Source organism: Manis javanica, chromosome 8 (genome assembly GCF_040802235.1).
Source record: "Manis javanica isolate MJ-LG chromosome 8, MJ_LKY, whole genome shotgun sequence".
Classification (NCBI taxonomy): Eukaryota; Metazoa; Chordata; class Mammalia; order Pholidota; family Manidae; genus Manis; species Manis javanica.
In genome coordinates, this window is record NC_133163.1 from 40858140 (window position 1) to 40876215 (window position 18076).

Below are 18076 nucleotides of genomic sequence, written 5' to 3' on the forward strand. Positions count from 1 at the left end.
TTTTCTTAGGAAAGGGAATTTCCCATTATTAAACATAATTAACCCTATTTTCCAAAGTCTACTAGGCTATACATTTGATGAAGTAAGGTCTGTCTCCTTGCCATCTCTGCATACCAGCTGTGTGTAAGTACCACCAGAAATCTTTCAAATCTCTGGCTGGTTGGACAAAATGCAATATGCCTCAAAAGCCTGTAAAGATGGACCATATGGCTTGGTTTACCATCTCCATATTAGATGGGGAGGACTGTTTTCTGTGTAGAGAATTTAGTATGTCAGTGAATAGCCACCAAATCAATCTCCTTTGTTAATGCCCTTTTCCCTCCAATTTTTTAAGAGGATTTATAAACCTGAAAAAGACACGTTTCCATTTTTAGATCCAAAAATAAAAGAAGTCAAGGGCATTCAGAAGAAAGGCCAAGATAGAGATGCTCTGATAAACCCATAACTCTCGGTGAACAATCTCAATTTAGGAAGAATGAGTAGTTATGAGATATTCTGGGGGTATGACATCCAGCTAGCCTTCACTAAGATGTGACAATGCACAGATATGCAGAACAAGCTGTTCTATGGTGAGTGCTGTGTGATGGATGTTTATAAGCACACATGAACAGGCTATAGGAGAACAACACTAAGAAATATGCTGAAGATTAGGATTAAAGATGGCGCAGTAAGAGGTGAGACAGAGGCTTCCTCCTAAAACTGCATATAATATGAAAATATAATTAATACAACTAACCCTGAAAGAGCAACAGGAAAGAGGACAGCACCAGACTGCATACACCTGGAGAAAAGAGCAGACCTCACAGAACAGGTTAACCTACCAAAGCTGTGGCTTGGCAGGACTCAAGTCCTTCCCCCACCCCAGCTCACCTCCGGGGGAAGAGAAATGGAGCAGGGAGGGAGTGGAGGCCTGGGACTGCTGAATACCTAACTCTGGAGATCTGTTCTGGGAGCACAAACCTATATTTCATGGTGCTTTCATGATACTCTTCTGATTAGGGGATTGGAAAGCTAAGACAGGCAGAATTCCTGGAGAGAGTGAGATTCCAGCCATTTGTGGAAAACAGGGATCCATATCTGGCTGCTCTGGGACAAAAGAAAGGTGGGCAGTCTGAGAGATTTCTAACAAGGAAGCCCTTAGCAAGAGGGCTGCTAAAGGGGCAAGGATGGCACAGAGCTTACTGCTCAGGAGAAAGGACAGGTAGACGAAATTGTCCAGGTGCACTCTGCCCAGCAGGTTGGGAGCTTTCACAATCTTCAGGTGCTCCAGCTCCCTGGCTGGCTACACAGCTCCAAGGACCCCCTCCATGATATGCAGCCATCTGCACCTTTCTTCCGGCTAGTCCCACCTGGTTCGCAAACTGGCAAACCCTAACCTGGTGTTAGGCCAGCCAGAGGGAAGATCTGTCTACAGCAACTTCAAACACAAAGCATAGAGGCTCATACCTGTGTGCTCGGCCCACTGACTCAGGTAGTGGAGACAGGCATAGCAGCCGGGAAGCAGTACACAGCTCTTTCCTCCCCCCCAAGGCACCAGTACCACTCCCCTGCGACCCCTGACATTGCTTCAGGGACTGAAGAGCTCCAGAAAGTAGAGCTTCTGGGCACTAGAGGGCGCCATATACAAATATGAAATGGCAAAGGAACCTGGTACAGAGTAAAATTATTAATACAACTCCTAAGAAAAATTTAAATGACATAGACCTCATGAATTTTCCTGAAAGGGAGTTCAAAATGAAAATCATTAACATGCTAATGAAGGTACAGAAAGATATTCAAGAACTCAGGAATGAATTCTGGGCAGAGATCCAATCGTTGAAGAGCACAATGGAGGGTATTAAAAGCAGATTAGATATGGTGGAGGAGACGATAAATGAAATAGTAACTAGAGAAGAGGAATACAAAGAAGCTGCGGCACAGGGAGAAAAAAGGATCTCTAAGAATGAAAGAATATTGAGAGAACTGTGTGACCAATCCAAATGGAACAATATTTGCATTACAGGGGTACCAGAAGAAGAAGAGAAAAAGGGATAGAAAGTATATCTTTGAGGAGGTAATTGCTGAAAACTTCCCCAATTTGGGGAAGGAAATAGTCTCTCAGGCCATGGAGATGCACAGATCTCCCAACACAAGGGACCCAAGGAAGACAACAGCAAGACAAATAATAATTAAAATGGCAAAAACCAAGGATAAGGACAGACTATTAAAAGCAGCCAGAGAGAGAAATAAGATCACATACAAAGGAAAGCCCATCAGGCTATCATCATACTTCTCAGCAGAAACCTTACAGGCCAGAAGGGAGTGGCATTATGTATTTAATGCAATGAAGCAAAAGGGCTGTGAACCAAGATTACTTTATCTGGCAAGATTATCATTTAAATTTGAAGGAGGGATTAAACAATTTCCACAGAAGCAAAAGCTGAGAGAATTTACCTCCCACAAACTGTCTCTACAATGTATTTTGGAGGGACTGCAATAGATGGAAGTGTTCCCATGGTTTAATAGCTGTCACCCGAGGTAATAAAACCACAGCAAAGAAAGTAGAACAGCTAATTACTAAGCAAATGTAAAATTAAATTAACTATCCCCAAAGTCAATCAACAGATAGACAAACAGTACAGAATATGATACCTAATATATAAAGAATGGAGGAGGAAAAAAAAGAGCAGAAAAAAAAAAAGAACATTAAGATTCTGTTTGTAATAGCATATTAAGTGAGTTAAGTTAGACTCTTAGATAGTAAGGAAGTTAACCTTGAACCTTTGGTAACCACAAATCTAAAGCCTGCAATGGCAATAAGTACATAACTATCGATAATCACCCTAAATGTAAATGGACTGAATGCACCAATCAAAAGAAATAGAGTCACTGAATGGATTTAAAAAAAGACCCATCTATATGCTGCTTACAAGAAACTCACCTCAAACCCAAAGACATGCACAGACTAAAAGTCAAGGGATGAAAAAAGACATTTCATGCAAACAACAGGGAGAAAAAAGCAGGTGTTACAGTACTAGTATCAGATAAAATAGACTTCAAAACAAAGAAAGTAACAAGAGATAAAGAAGGACATTACATAATGATAAAGGACTCAGTCCAACAAGAGGATATAACCATTATAAATATATATGCACCCAACACAGGAGCACCAGCATATGTGAAACAAATACTAACAGAATTAATAGGGGAAATAGAATGCAATGCTTTCATTTTAGGAGACTTCAGCACTCCACTAAAAATGAACGACTAATCAACCAGGCAGAAAATAAGTAAGGAGACAGAGGCACTGAACAACACATTAGAACAGGTGGACTTAACAGACATCTACAGAACTCTATACACAAAAGCAGCAGAACACACATTCTTCTCAAATGTACATGGAACATTTTAAAAAATAGATCATATACTAGGCCACAAAAAGAGCCTCGGTAAATTCAAAAAGATTGAAATTGTACCAACCAGTTTCTCAGACCACAAAGGTATGAAACTAGAAACAAATTACACAAAGAAAATGAAAAATCCCACAAACACATGGAGGGTTCACAAGATGCTCTGAAATAACCAATGGATCAATAACCAAATAAAAACAGAGATCAAGCAATATATGGAGACAAATGACAACAATAATTCAACACCACAAAATCTGTGGGATGCAGTGAAGGCCATCCTAAGAGGAAAGTATATTACAATACACCCTACTTCAGGAAAGAAGAACAATTCCATATGAGCAGTCTAAACTCACAATTAATGAAACTAGAAAAAGGAGCACAAATGAGGTCCAAGGTCAGTAGAAGGAGGGACATAATAAAGATTAGAGCATAAATAAATAAAATCAAGAAGAATAAAACAATAGAAAGAATCAATGAAAGCAAGAGCTGGTTCTTTTAGAAAATAAACAAAATAGATAAGCCCCTGGCCATGCTTATCAAGAAAAAAAGAGAGTCTACTCACATAAACAGAATCAGAAATGAGAAAGGAAAAATCACTACAGACACCACAGAATTATTAGAGAATTATTAGAGAATACTAGGAAAAATTATATGCTAACAAATGGATAACCTAGAAGATATGGACAACTTTCTAGAAAAATACAACCTTCCACAGCAGACCCAGAAAGAAACAGAAAATCTAAACAGACCAATTACCAGCAATGAAATTGAACTGGTAATCAAAAATCCTACCTAAGAACAAAACCCCTGGTCAAGGTGGCTTCACTGCTGAATTTTATCAAACATTTAGTGAAGACCTAATACCCATCCTCCTTAAAGTTTTCCAAAGAGTAGAAGAAGAGGGAATACTTCCAAACTCATTCTATGAGGCCAGCATCACTCTAATACCAAAACCAGGCAAAGATAACACAAAAAAGGAAAATTACAGACCAATATCCCTGATGAACATAGATACAAAAGTACTCAACAAAATATTAGCAAACTGAATTCAAAAATACATCAAAAAGATCATCCATCATAATCAAGTGGGATTCATCCCAGGGATGCAAGGATGGTACAACATTCGAAAATCCATCAATTTCAGCCACCACATCATCAAAAAGAAGGACAAAAACCACATGATCATCTCCATAGATGCTGAAAAAGCATTCGACACTGAAAAAGCATTTGACAAAATTCAACATCCATTCATGATAAAAACTCTCAACAAAATGGGCATAGAGGGCAAGTACCTCAACATAATAAAGGCCATATATGATAAACCCACAGCAAACATCATACTGAACAGCAAGAGGCTGAAAGCTTTTCCTCTGAGATCGGGAACAAGACAGGGATGCCCACTCTCCCCACTGTTATTCAACATAGTACTGGAGGTCCTAGCCATGGCAATTAGACAAAACAAAGAAATACAAGAATCCAGATTGGTAAAGAAGAAGTTTAACTGTCACTATTTGCAGATGACATGATATTGTACATAAAAAACCCTAAAGAATCCACTCCCAAACTACTAGATCTAATATCTGAACTCAGCAAAGTTGCAGGATACAAAATTAATAAATTAATACAGAGAAATCTGTGGCACTCCTATACACTAACAATGAACTAGCAGAGAGAGAAATCAGGAAAACAATTCCATTCACAGCTGCATCAAAAAGAATAAAAACCTAACCAAAGAAATGAAAGACCTATACTCTGAAAACTATGAGATGCTCATGAGAGAAATTATCTTCTTTAAGATACCAATAAATGGAAACACATCTCGTGCTCATGGATAAGAAGAATTAATATTGTCAAAATGGTCATCCTGCCTAAAGCAATCTACAGATTCAATGCAATTCCTATCAAAATACCAACAGCATTCTTCAATGAACTAGAAAAAATCATTCTAAAATTCATATGGAACCACAAAAGACCCTGAACAGCCAATGCGATCCTGAGAAGGAAGAATAAAGCTGGGGGGATTATACTCCCCAACTTCAAGCTCTACTATAAAGCCACAGTAATCAAGACTATTTGGTACTGGCAGAAGAAGAGACCCATAGACCAATGGAACAGACTAGAGAGCCCTGATATAATCCCAACCATATATGGTCAATTAATATATGATACAGGAGCCAATGGACATACAATGGGGAAATGACAGCCTCTTCAACAACTGGTGTTGGCAAAACTGGACAGCTACATGCAAGAGAATGAAGCTGGATTATTGTTTAACCCCATACACAAAAGTAAACTTGAAAGGGATCAAAGATCTGAATGTAAGTCATAAAACCATAAAACTCTTAGAAGACAACATAGGGAAAAATATCATGAATAGAAACATGAGCAACTTCTTCCTGAACGCATCTCCTCGAGCAAGGGAAACAAAAGCAAAAAGGAACTCATGGGACCACATCAAACTAAAAAGTTTCTGTATTGCAAAGGACACCATCAACAGAACCAAAAGGCATCCTACAGAATGGGAGAATATATTTGTAAATGACATATCGAACACAGGGTTAACATCCAAAATATATAAAGTACTTACACACCTCAACACCCAAAAAGCAAATAACCCAATTAACAAATGGGCAGAACATATGAAAAGACAGTTCTCCAAAGAAGAAATTCAGATGGCCAACAGACACATGAAAAGATGCTCCACATCACCAATCATGAGGGAAATGCAATTAAAGCCACAATGAGATATCACCTCACACCAGTAAGGATGGCCAGCATCAAAAAGACTAAGAACAACAAATGTTGGCAAGGATGTGGAGGGGAACCCTCCTACACTGCTGGTGGGAATGTAAGCTAGTTCAACCACTGTTTAAAGCAATATGGAGGTTCCTCAAAAAACTAAAAATAGAAATACCATTTGCCCCAGGAATCCCACTCCTTGGAATTTACCCAAAGAATACAACTTCTCAGATTCAATATGTACCCCTATGTTTATTGCAACACTTTTTACAATAGCCAAGATATGGAAGCAACCTAAGTGTCCATCAGTAGATGAATGGATAAAGAAGTTGTGGTACATATACACAATGGAATACTACTCAGCCATAAGAAGAGGGCAAATCCTACCATTTGCAGCAACATAAATGGAGCTAGAGGACATTATGTTCAGTGAAATAAGCCAGGTGGAGAAAGACAAGTGCCAAATGATTTCCCTCATTTGTGGAGTATAACAATGAAGCAAAACTGAAGGAACAAAATAGTAGCAGACTCAGAGACCCCGAAAAGGAACTAGTAGTTACCAAAGGGGAGGGATGTGGGAGGGTGGATGGGGAGGGAAGGAGACGGGGATTGAGGGGTATTATGTTTAGTACACATGGTGTGGGGGATCACGGGGAGAACAGTGTAGCACAGAGAAGGCAAACAGTGAATCTGTGGCATCTTACTACACTGATGGACAGTGCCTGCATTGGGGTATTGGTGGGACTTGATAATATGGGTAAATGTAGTAACAGCATTGTTTTTTCATGTAAAACCTTCATAAGAGTGTATATCAATAATACCTTAATAAAAAAATTTTTATAAAAAGAGAAGAAATATGCTGAAGCATGAACCTTTAAGCAGCAGCACTGCTAGAGAAGAGCCAGCACACAATGTCCTAAGAGAATTAACTTGAATCAGTTTCCTCCCCTGTAAGGTAAAACAGGATAAAATAGTGCTAAATCCCAGGTTAGTGGGCACCTTACTAAGTGCACAATAAATAGTATAGTTATTAAATGTGTCAATCAATTTACATGCCTTACCTCACTGAATCATTAAACCCAGAAGTAGGCACTATTGTGCCACATTTACAAGTGATTAGAAACAAAAGCTCAGAGGGGTTATATAACTCACTTAAAGATCCTCAGCTAGTAAATGGCAACACCTAGATTCAAAAAGTCTGTGCTGAGAAGGTGCACACTGGTGACCCACCAACACACCAAGACCTACTTGGTGGCAACTAATAATACAGTAGCAGCTAATGTTTGTTAGGCACTTGCTATATGCCAGACCCTGAGTTCTAATGGACCACCTATTTCATCAAGTTCTAACTACAGCCCTACAATGTGGTTCTAATGATTGGCATTGTTTTACAGTGAGGATCTGTGAGGATCGGGGGGCTCAAAGATGAAGTGTACTGCCTAAGGTCACACAGCTAATAAATGGTGCAACTGAGATTTGAACCCTGGCTGTCTGGCTCCAGGCAAACTCTTAACCATTAGACCAGTCTCCTTAAAGCATAATGTTTTAAACTGTAGTTGTATTAGTTGCCAAACAGTTGGACATTCTATTAACACAGGACTTTCATTCTCAAGCAGCAACAATTTGATAGTTTGCTGTGGTCCCACCACTCACTATTCTTTCTCCAACACCAAGGCTAGGAGTCAGTTGCCATTTTTCATCATTATCACTTGCACATTTTTTCCTTATAGAAATTTTAGGAGGAAGGTAAAACAATTCTTGGAAGTGTGTTTCTCAAACATGGGAGAATAGAAAATGTTGTGCCACGTGGGAAAAGAAAAATGGGACACAAGTGGAAATGAATAGTCTCGTGTGTTCAATAGGCAAAATAAGTGACTGCATTCCTTCCCTTGCTCACTATATACCTACCTGCTAGAACCATCTGCATTTGATCCATCTTAACCTCTACATCATTGTAAGCACCAAAGACATGTGTACAGCAAGTATACAGTCGTTGAACAGAGAAACTTTCACTTCTGACAGCAGAATGGTGGAAAGAGTACCACACGCCATAGAATAATGCTTCTTAAGCTCACATGACTTGGAAGTCTCTGGTCAATTTAATTCATATACGTTTTGGTTTTTAAGTGTTTACTTTGCTCAGATAGAAAGAAACCCAGGCTTAGGAACAGGATCCATGTTACCCTGTGGAACATTACTGCCTCCCTTAGTAAGGGGACCTCCATTCATAAAAAAAGGTCCCTAAGCCCCATGTTCACACCATGATGCACACCTCACCCCTCACCCCCACCAATTGCTTGGCTGCAATGTTTGCCTCCAGTTTCACTACTCACTGTGCCCCCAATCAGACTTCCCACTGACACAGGTCCCCTGAGTCCACTTCCACTCTGCCACCTGTGGGGATCTATTTGTAAGTGGTAAGAGGTCCACCCAGATACTTACTGTTTCACAGAGAAATAGTGCATTTGTCATGTGGTTTGCCTTACCTACATCTGAGTTGAAATTCCATTTACAAAGGGAAGAGAGTTAGTGATGGACCTTAAATTTAAAATCAACCAAGGTTTACACCAGTAAGTTGGGAATGCTAGATTAACCCATCCCTTTTACAATTATCTCAAACATGCTACTATTAAAATGGGTGGTGGGAGTAGAAATTTATTTGGCATTCGTTTGAACCTAGTGAACTGTTCGTAGGCAGGAAAACAACCATGGTTACCCTTCAGGATGCAAACCACCACCCAGAGCCATGCTTTAGATGAAGAGGCTCTGAGGGCTTGCTAACAACAGGAGCTGACGCACATGGTGGAGTTCAGCCTCCTTCCTTTGACTTTCAACCAAGAAGTTCAAGGGAGCAGGTTTTACACAACCATATTTATTCTTACCAACATATTAGAACTTAGAACTATACTGTTAATCACCTGTTAAAAGATAAACAAATGAAGAAACATTTCTACTGTATTTACCTCAGAATTGAGAGAAGTGATATACAAAGAGCTAGGACAAATTACAAGTAAACATGGGTCTTCCTTTTAATTTTAGTTGCACGATTTTTATTCTTGGTTCTACCTCCTTTTAAGAGCCACGCAAAGTGAATTTCTAAATCAAACTCAAAAAATCAAAAGCTAAATGTTGCACTGGCATCAGGAAGCTCTCCTCCAAATGTAATGGAAAAGAAACTACAAAAAAGCATTCTCTGCTCAGGGAAAACCATGAGTGTCTTTGGTAAATACGCTAAATCAATAGCTTCCACTGGTAATGTGTCAGGCTGGGCACAATAGCATACACACAGGTGGTATGTCATCGAGAGGAATCTTCCAAATCAGCCCTCTAAATGCTTTTTATTTTTTGTTCAATACTTGTTGACTGATAAAAGCTACAAATATTCATAACTAAATCCTCAGGAAAAAAAGGGATTTATTAAACTACTTCTCTAACATTTTCTAGTAATACAATTTTTTTAAAAATCAGTGGAAAACTAAGGTGCTTTAGACCTTGGGGGGGGAAAATGGAGAATATTCATTCTACCAATGGACAGCCACTCATAACCAGGAGAAATAAATTACTTGAAACCACATGTAAGTCTAAAAAAATAAAAGTAACCTTTTGACCTACAATGCTTAGAAGGACAGAGGGAAAAGGAAGGCAAGAAAGATGCACAATTTATTCAGATTACAAACTGACAAATGTACTGAGTATACTGGCCTCCAGGTGGTTCTGGGTAAAGAGCAGAATAAGGAAAAGCCATCAGGCACAGGGCATGTAAATATGACCCTGGCCCTGGCGGAAAAATCTGAGTAATGATGCCCAAATACAGGAGTACAATCTAAAAATAGCCCTTCTGCTCTTACAGAGATATTTTCCTTTTAGCATCCATTCAAAATATGTGGGAAGGCAAAGTAGTTGGCGTTAAGTGAATTTCCAGATATCACCCGGTCAAGTGATGCTCTAAACCATTTTCAACCAATAGTAAAAATGCAAAAATGCAATTTCCTCTTTAGTTTTCTCTTGGGGCGGGATAGAAACGGAGTAACACACAAAAGACAATAATGGGCAAGAATGTCATTTCTAAACTCTATGAAAAGCTGATAATATCTCTAGGCAAAACATATTAACATCTAACTTATGTCATTGGAAACCATTAGGTCTCTGGAATTGTGTCAGTGAGAACCACTGTAATTTTTTTTTCCATAAAGAAAGATAAATAGAAGATGACAGAATGTTGACATTGTGATTGCATTTCCTATCATGCCACAAATTTAAAAGATTTCAAAATCACTGCCTGGGTTTTTTTTTCCACTTAAGATTAAAAATAAAAAAGTGGTAAGGTAAACCAACTTGTGAGTCAAAATAGGTTGTAATTCCAGCACTTTTTCAAAAAGCACACCTACTAGCAACCAGGTTTCCTATGCGCCATGCGTCCCCAGCTGTTGTAAACCTTTCCCCAATGGCAGGTAGAAAAAGACATATATAAGTCTAAAAAAATAAGGTAAACTTTCTTTTTTCCACACTATTTAAAATTATATAAATACAATGGTAGTGTGAAAAAGAAGAAAATGGAGTCCCAAAGGATCCCATTTCACTACATAAGACTAGATAGACAAATAGGGATGTCTTTTTGGTCAAATAGAAACAACAGTCGGCCTCAACTGTTTCAGTACAAGGAAAAGATAGAGCTTGGTGGTAATGACTGGGTGGAAGAAGTCACTGAGTCCCATTGTGACAGCCTGCCTGTGGAACAGCAGGTACCACCCAGTATTATTCACAGTCCTGGATATGGGTGCATATGGGTGCCCAGCAGTGAAGCTGTAAGGGTAAACAAGGGCCCTCTCTGCCCTCAAGAAGAGTCCAGGTTAGTGGAAGAAACTGCAAGTAGAACAGCTTCTCCTAGTCATGTTCAAGAGCACCACGTTTGGATACAAGAAGAGGCCCAAGTATAAGGTTAGAGATAACCTATCCAGAGAACTCAGGCCACGTACACACCCTCTCATTTTTCTGCATACTTTATGAAGCATAGGATAAATACTATATGAATGCTCAGAGTTGGAACAAATTAAACTTGCAAATCAGGGCCTCTCTTACCTGGCCATCCCAAACAAGTTCTCCAGGACCTTCACAAAAACACAGATCTTACAATCTCATGCCAGCTGTCTCAGTTAAACAATGTAATAGGACCAGAAGGTGATCTACATAGATGGTCTGTAATGGAGAGCCAGGGACTTTCCCTGCTCTTCACTGAAAGCACATTTTCAGGAGTGAGGAACAGAAGGAAGGAAACGAAAGATACACCACACCTTTCCTGCCCACATATAAGCCCATTTCTGTATAGTAGTTCACTTTTTGAAAGCAGCAACAGTATTTGCTACTGAGTTTGTATAGAGTCAGAGGCTAAAATTAGAATATAAGAGAATTACTTTAAAGGTTTATCATATATTAATTAGTTTGACTATGGAAAAATGAATATTTTGACTCAAAACAGTACCTAGTTGTTTTACTGGAAATTATACAGACCTAGGCCGAACATGTTTATGGAAGTACAGAAGGTGGAAAAGAATTCAACAGAAACAGAGATATGGAAAGGTAGAAATCATGACTTTGCATAACTTGGGCCATTTCTCCCAGTGTCCAAACCTGGTGCTCTTGAGCATGACTAGGAGAAGCTGCTCCACTTGCAGCTTTTCCATTAACCTGGACTCTTCTTGAGGGCAGAGGGGGCTTGTTTGCCCTTACAGCTTCCCTGCTGGGCACCCATATGCACATCCAGGACTGTGAATAGTACTGGGTGTTACCTGCTGCTCCAAAGCCAGGCTGTCACAATGGGACTCAGTGACTTCTTCCACCCAGTCATTACCACCAAGCTCTATCTTTTCCTTGTACTGAAACAGTTGAGGACAACTGTTCCTGTATGACCTGTATGAATAGTGCCTCTTTGCAAGGGGCACTATTCACATGGTACTTTCTGTTACTGGAGTTGGGCAGTGCCAGCCTATGTACACACATGCTGCTCTTTAAAATGACACAGGGGCTCCACTAAGTACCATGGCCCATTCCTAAATTAAGGGAAAGGGCCCTTTTATTGTATTGTCAGGAGAAACACCTCCCAATCCAATGAAGATCCTTCTCTCTTCAATCTTTCTCAACTTCTATTTATTTTGTTAATAATAAACTTTTTATCTATCCATGCAGGTAGATAAAAAGTTAAGTTGCCTTTCTAATTTCAGTGGACTGAGAATCCTGATGAAATTTTTTGTTGTTTTTGCCTATCTAGCAAGCTGATTTTACAGGGAATGACTCATTCCTATTCCTTGCCCTCTTGGTGTCTCGCCCTCCACCCCTGCCAAGAACATGCCAATGTGAGCAAAGACCTAAGAAAGACCAAGCAGACTTTATCCCTGGGATTCTGAATCTCCAGAGTCACCTGTAATTTCCAGATTACCTTATAGGTAGAAGGGCCAAAGTACAGTCTTCTGGCAAATTTTGTTTCTTGCTTATATTTATTGCTTCACAATCAAAATAATTCTGATGCAACAACTAAAAGAAAAGGAACAAAGAAAGGGCCAGTATGTTGCTACTTGGTGCCTTCTCTGTGATCTTACACAGTGCAAACCAAGTCAGCCCAGAAGACAGCACACTAAGGAAGTAGGCAACTGTTCAATACCCCTCCACCAAACCGAATGTCCCAAGGGACAGTCCACTGAATAGACTCCGGTGAAAAGTGTTCTGAGCTCCATTCTCAAACTCCTTGAAAATAATAAGAGGTACCAAGTTGACCATTCAAATGCAAAAAAAATCATCATCATGCAAGTGAAATACATTTTGAGCGTATGTTCCATTAGATTTTCTGCAGTTGTTCTTGGTTGCCCCAATGCCATTAGGTCTGAGATTCTTGACACACATATGAGAAGGTTCAATGAGTATAAATATCAATTCACAGATATTCGCTGGCAATCTGTTATTCATTTTAAGAGCAAGATCTTACATTTTATAGTAGTGTGCAAAATGATTCCATGTACTACTACTTTAATCCTCACAAGCCCCTTCTAAGTCGGCAGGGAAGCCAAGCAGCATAATAGTCATTTTACAAAAGAAGAAATTAGATCAAACCTTGCCCAGAATCACAGAGCTAGTAGTGGCAAAGCTGGACCAAGGACAGACTCAAATCAAAATCTGTATTCACCAAACCCAGCACTCTAGTGCACCACCCTGACAAATCCAGAATCCTAAAGCCACCTTTAGTCCCAGGGGTCCTCACTGCTTAATGGAAGAAATAGGATGAAACCAATCTGTGGAGTAAGGTGGAGAGGGCAAGCAAAGACAAAGAAAGAGGAGGCTCAAGTTCTACATTTTGCTAAAATGAAGAAACACTGTCTATTCAGTGTTGATTCACTAATCATATCATTTCTTGGCTTCATGATGAGGGCTATTAATTATCATTAATAGAGTCACAGGAAATATTTTCAGAAGCAATAATCAGTGCGGTCAATGAGGAAACCATGTAATAAGCCAGTTCATTGTTCAAAACTAGGCAAATTTATTTTTAATATAGAATATTCAATTTTATCACCTTTAAATGTTAACAAAAATGTAAAAGAAGAAAAAAATCACACTGAGTATGTTTTCTCTAAAAATAACCAACCATTTATAGGTTTAGGGTAAGGACTATAGGGTAAGTACTTATAGGTTAAATACAGGTAATAAACTAAAATATATAGCCACTGCCTTCAGGAGCTTAAAATTTAGTTAAGTTCTAGACATCTAGAGAATAGAGCCATCAATTCTGACTTCATGAATCTCTTCCTCAGATCATTCTATCTCTTGCCAGGAGCTTCTGGTAAAACAAAATCCCAGAAGGAGAGGCCTTGAACTTGGGTTAAATGCTTAAAACCAAGAGCTAAAGCCAAGACAATACTTTTTATTATGGTTCAGTGATGGGCAATGTATACTATTCTCAAAAACCTGTGTTTTCAAAACAAATAGCTACATCCACAGCAGGAAGCATCTTGGGTCCAAACACAGCCTATGGCGAGCACCCAAACAAGGTAAATATATGCATATGTAGCATGCTGTTGGACCATAGTTATGAATGATTAAAGTCATGGCTGGATGCAATAACACAGTTTATGAGAGGCAAAGGAGTTATCACCAAAGGACTGGAAAAGCAGGATCCTGAGAACAAGAAGCCAGAGTAAGTAAGAGCCAAGTGAATCAGGACACATGAAAGCCACATGCATGTTCAGACTGAACATTGTATGTTTATAGATTCATGAATACATAAAAGGCATTGGCAGTAAGTATTGACTAGATCTAAGATCCAGTTCTAGAGAGTAGAAATTCCAATTTTCTAGCCCAAGTTTTACTCTTGGAGGCAATTTTTGTTTCTTGCTTATATTTATTGCTTCACAATCAAAATAATTCTGATGCAACAACTAAAAGAAAAGGAACAAAGAAAGGGCCAGTATGTTGCTACATACTGGGTATTAGTCTACATACAAATTTATCATGGACTAAGAAAAAAAGTGTCACCAGTTATATGCATGTGTGAAACATAACAAAAAAATAAAGAATATGAGTGATCCTTCATGAAGGAGAGAATATAAAAGCCCCTCCTGAAAAACCTGTGTTTTCAAAACAAATAGCTACATCCACAGCAGGAAGCATCTATAACTATATCTTGTTATAACTTTTCTTGTTATAACAAGAAAAATGCTCTTGCTTGTCCCAGAGACAGCAGAGAACAAGAACCAGGATACGTGCCACAGCACGCCAGTGGTCTCCCCAGGGGCTTATGCCAAGAACTGGTTAATTGCTATGGAGTAAGTTTTTCCAGCCCTCAGGAAAAAAAAATTTTTTAAAGAAAAAAACAACTCACACAACCTCACGTACAAGGTTTCTGAAGTGGCTGGTGATGGTGGTGGTGGTAGTGGAGGAGGGTATTAAATTCTCTTCAGCATCACATGCTTGGCCTAAGTTTGGAGAGGAATTTAGATGTAATTTGATGTAGACACTATCATCACTAAATGCCAATATTAGAAAGAACAGACTTATATATCATATCTGCCAGCCATTGAGAATTAGTCAAGTTAATGGAAATTAAACAAAGAATGCTCACATTAACTAGGAAAGGTCTTTCAGTTAATTGCTACTCCTCTGTCCACTTACCAGACCTTCCTAGAGAGCTTACACATTGTGTGTCTATGGTATATTGTTTGTTGGCAGTCTCAACACTCAGTATCAGTCACACAAAAGCATTATGAACTTAGCAGTCATATATGGAGGCTGGGGGAGAGAGAAATTTGTGCCCAATTCTTCTGTTTGTAAATTTGTAACTCGGGATTTCAAATTGCAAGGTGGATAAAGATAGCTAACAAACATTCAGTCTTAAAAACATCTCTGACAAACTAGTAGCCAATAGATATGAAAACCAAAATGAAGTCTAATCCCCAAAGGTCAAAGACTAAATAAGACAAAACTCATACATATGTATGCTGCTAGAAAATAGGCTGATAATGATAATCAGATCTTTGTAAAATTTACTTTGCCCTCATCTCACTCCTGAACATAGAAACAGAAGTATCAGTTCTAATGGAAGGGGATGGTAGATAACTTATTTTTAAACTGTTTCCAAATATTTTACTTGAATATGGGCAAATTCCATTACTGGACATTCCTAGCCCTCACTAACCAAGCCATGGTAAGGAAACACTGCCAGAAAAAAACAGCAGGAATAGCACATCCACTTACTTTTCTCATTTTAGGTCAGAGAAAGACAGCAGCAATTTTCCAGCACCTGAATTCACCTAAGTAAAGCTTTTGCTTTGCTGTGATTAACATCTTGCTTGGACCTTCTGGGGCTGAGAAAAGTCTATCATCAGCCGACTCTCTGTGGTGATGGATATGTTGTATATCTGTGCTATCCAATGAGTAGCCACTGGCCACATGTGGCTAATGAGGGTCTGAACTGTGGCTAGTGTGACTGAGAAACTGAATTTTTAATTTAATTTTAATTAATTATAACTTAAATAGTTATATATGGTTAGTCAATACCATACTGGACAGAACAGTACATGCTTTATTTAGAAGAATCAATTCTCAGATTCACATAACTCCAGTTACAAACCACACCGATAATGATCAAAAGACCACTAAAGGTGAAAATACCACAAAGAGATATAAGGACAATTTTCTGTAGATAAGTTGTATTGCAGATAAATCCACTTAAAGTACTCAAGTTGAAAGTAGCTAGTTTATGAAGTCCTACAGTGACTGATACTTACAAATCCTTACTGCTTAAAAATCATTCACAGACACTCACAAGGAGCTGGTCCTGAGGCCTGGAAGGTCAGACAGGTTGCCTCTCTGAATCCACTGTGGTAACAAAAAAGATGTATATATAGATTAGGAACAGTCAGTTCTACCTCACACTTGCATGAGAACGAGCCTTTTTCAGACATTCTCTTTCTCTCAAGATCAGGAAAACACAATGCCAGATGAAAAAATGTGTATCAAAGATCTGTTTTAAAAATTTAAAAACTGCTGAAAACACCTATTTTGGGGAGTTTGGGAAGGTATTATGAATTCTCATTCCCAAGAAAGCATGGCTGGACCACAAACAAGTCAAAAGAAATATATATGTATTGTATATATTTAGAATTCAATTCTTTGCAGTTCCAATTGAAGTCATTAAGCCAAATACATTAGTTACTACAGAAATTATACAATAGGTTAAAACAGAAAACACATCAACCATTACTCTAAAGTATTCTAATACTTCATGGTGACATAAAATTCACTCCTGAAATGATGTATTTAAAATCTTATTTTGCCTAATCTATGAAATATGGGCATAATAACATGGGTAGACAATTTGCATGGGCATAAATAGGCAGCTGTACAAAAGCTACACACACACACACATATATATATATACCTCAACCTCATTTTAATGGAAGCAAGATATTGATTTGACAGATCTAACACAGGACACTGACAGGATGTGCCTGAGATGGAAAGTTTTTAATGGAGAGGAGATAGGAGCATGGGGTCCTCTCCTGATTTGAGTAAGGCACTTCAGGGACAGACACTACGGAGTCACAAGACGTATGACTAGACAGCGATCACAGAGCATGCCAGACGTAACAGGGGTGAAGAAGCCCTATAAACAAACACTGACCCTGTAGACCCTACCCATGTGAAGTGAGCCCCAGCCACAGGGAGACGGACATAGGCTCACACTGGGTATGTAAAAAGTCTGGAGGGACTCTACCTTTGCAAACATCATTCATGAAGTTCTGCTTTGCAAGAATAAAAATAAGGGGGTGTGTGAGAGGCAGTCATGAGACGTAGGTCTCCTCTGTTACAGTGTGGTTTCGGCAGGCAAAATACCCCGATTGCTTACTGCTAATACATGACCCAAAGTAACCAACAGCAGCCAGAAGACAGTGGGAATTATCATATCCAAATACCAGAACTAAGAAATGACATTTTTGGTGTTCCCTTCCCTGCCTACTTCCCAAGTCAGCCACACAGGGCAAAGGATCTGAGTTCTTGTCTTTGACTGGTGCTCTAGGCCATTTCCAGGATCTTCTGACTTGTCTGCTCACTGCCACGGTGAATTATGAAAGGCCTTGTTCTCCTGAGCTCAGGCAAGAGCAAATGCAAACACCACTGCCTGGTACAAGCCTTTAACAAGCCTGTGAGGCTACAGCCTGCAGAAGGCATGGTCTGCAGCAGGCTTGCCAGCAGCCCCAAGCCAGCTGACCAGCATCCAGTCACTATTTCTTTTCTAAACGCCAACTGAACAAACCTTGATTCAGCTCTTACGTTACACTCTGGTAGAGAAGAGCACAGAGGCAGCACCAAGAGAATGATTTTAGAGAAACTATTCCGAGCATAGACCAAGTATGTGTTCCCGTGGAATCTCCTCAGGGAGAATAAAAGCAGGAAAGTAAAAT

At 39.2% G+C, this 18076-nt stretch overlaps 1 protein-coding gene across 11 annotated transcripts in view; it reads right to left on the minus strand.

The window, feature by feature from the left end:
• Positions 1–18076, minus strand: part of DAAM1 (dishevelled associated activator of morphogenesis 1) — a 289381-nt gene that overhangs the window by 153246 nt on the left and 118059 nt on the right. For 3 of the 11 annotated variants that reach the window (XM_037006944.2, XM_037006924.2, XM_037006960.2), the window contains one exon: positions 16400–16490. The exons of 3 other annotated variants lie outside the window; for them this stretch is intronic. The gene's annotated coding sequence lies outside the window, so the exon portion shown is untranslated. Of the gene's footprint in view, positions 1–14994; positions 15089–16399; positions 16491–18076 lie in introns of all 11 variants that reach the window. 5 more of the 11 variants (XM_073242318.1, XM_037006938.2, XM_037006956.2 and 2 more) reach the window with 3 other exon arrangements.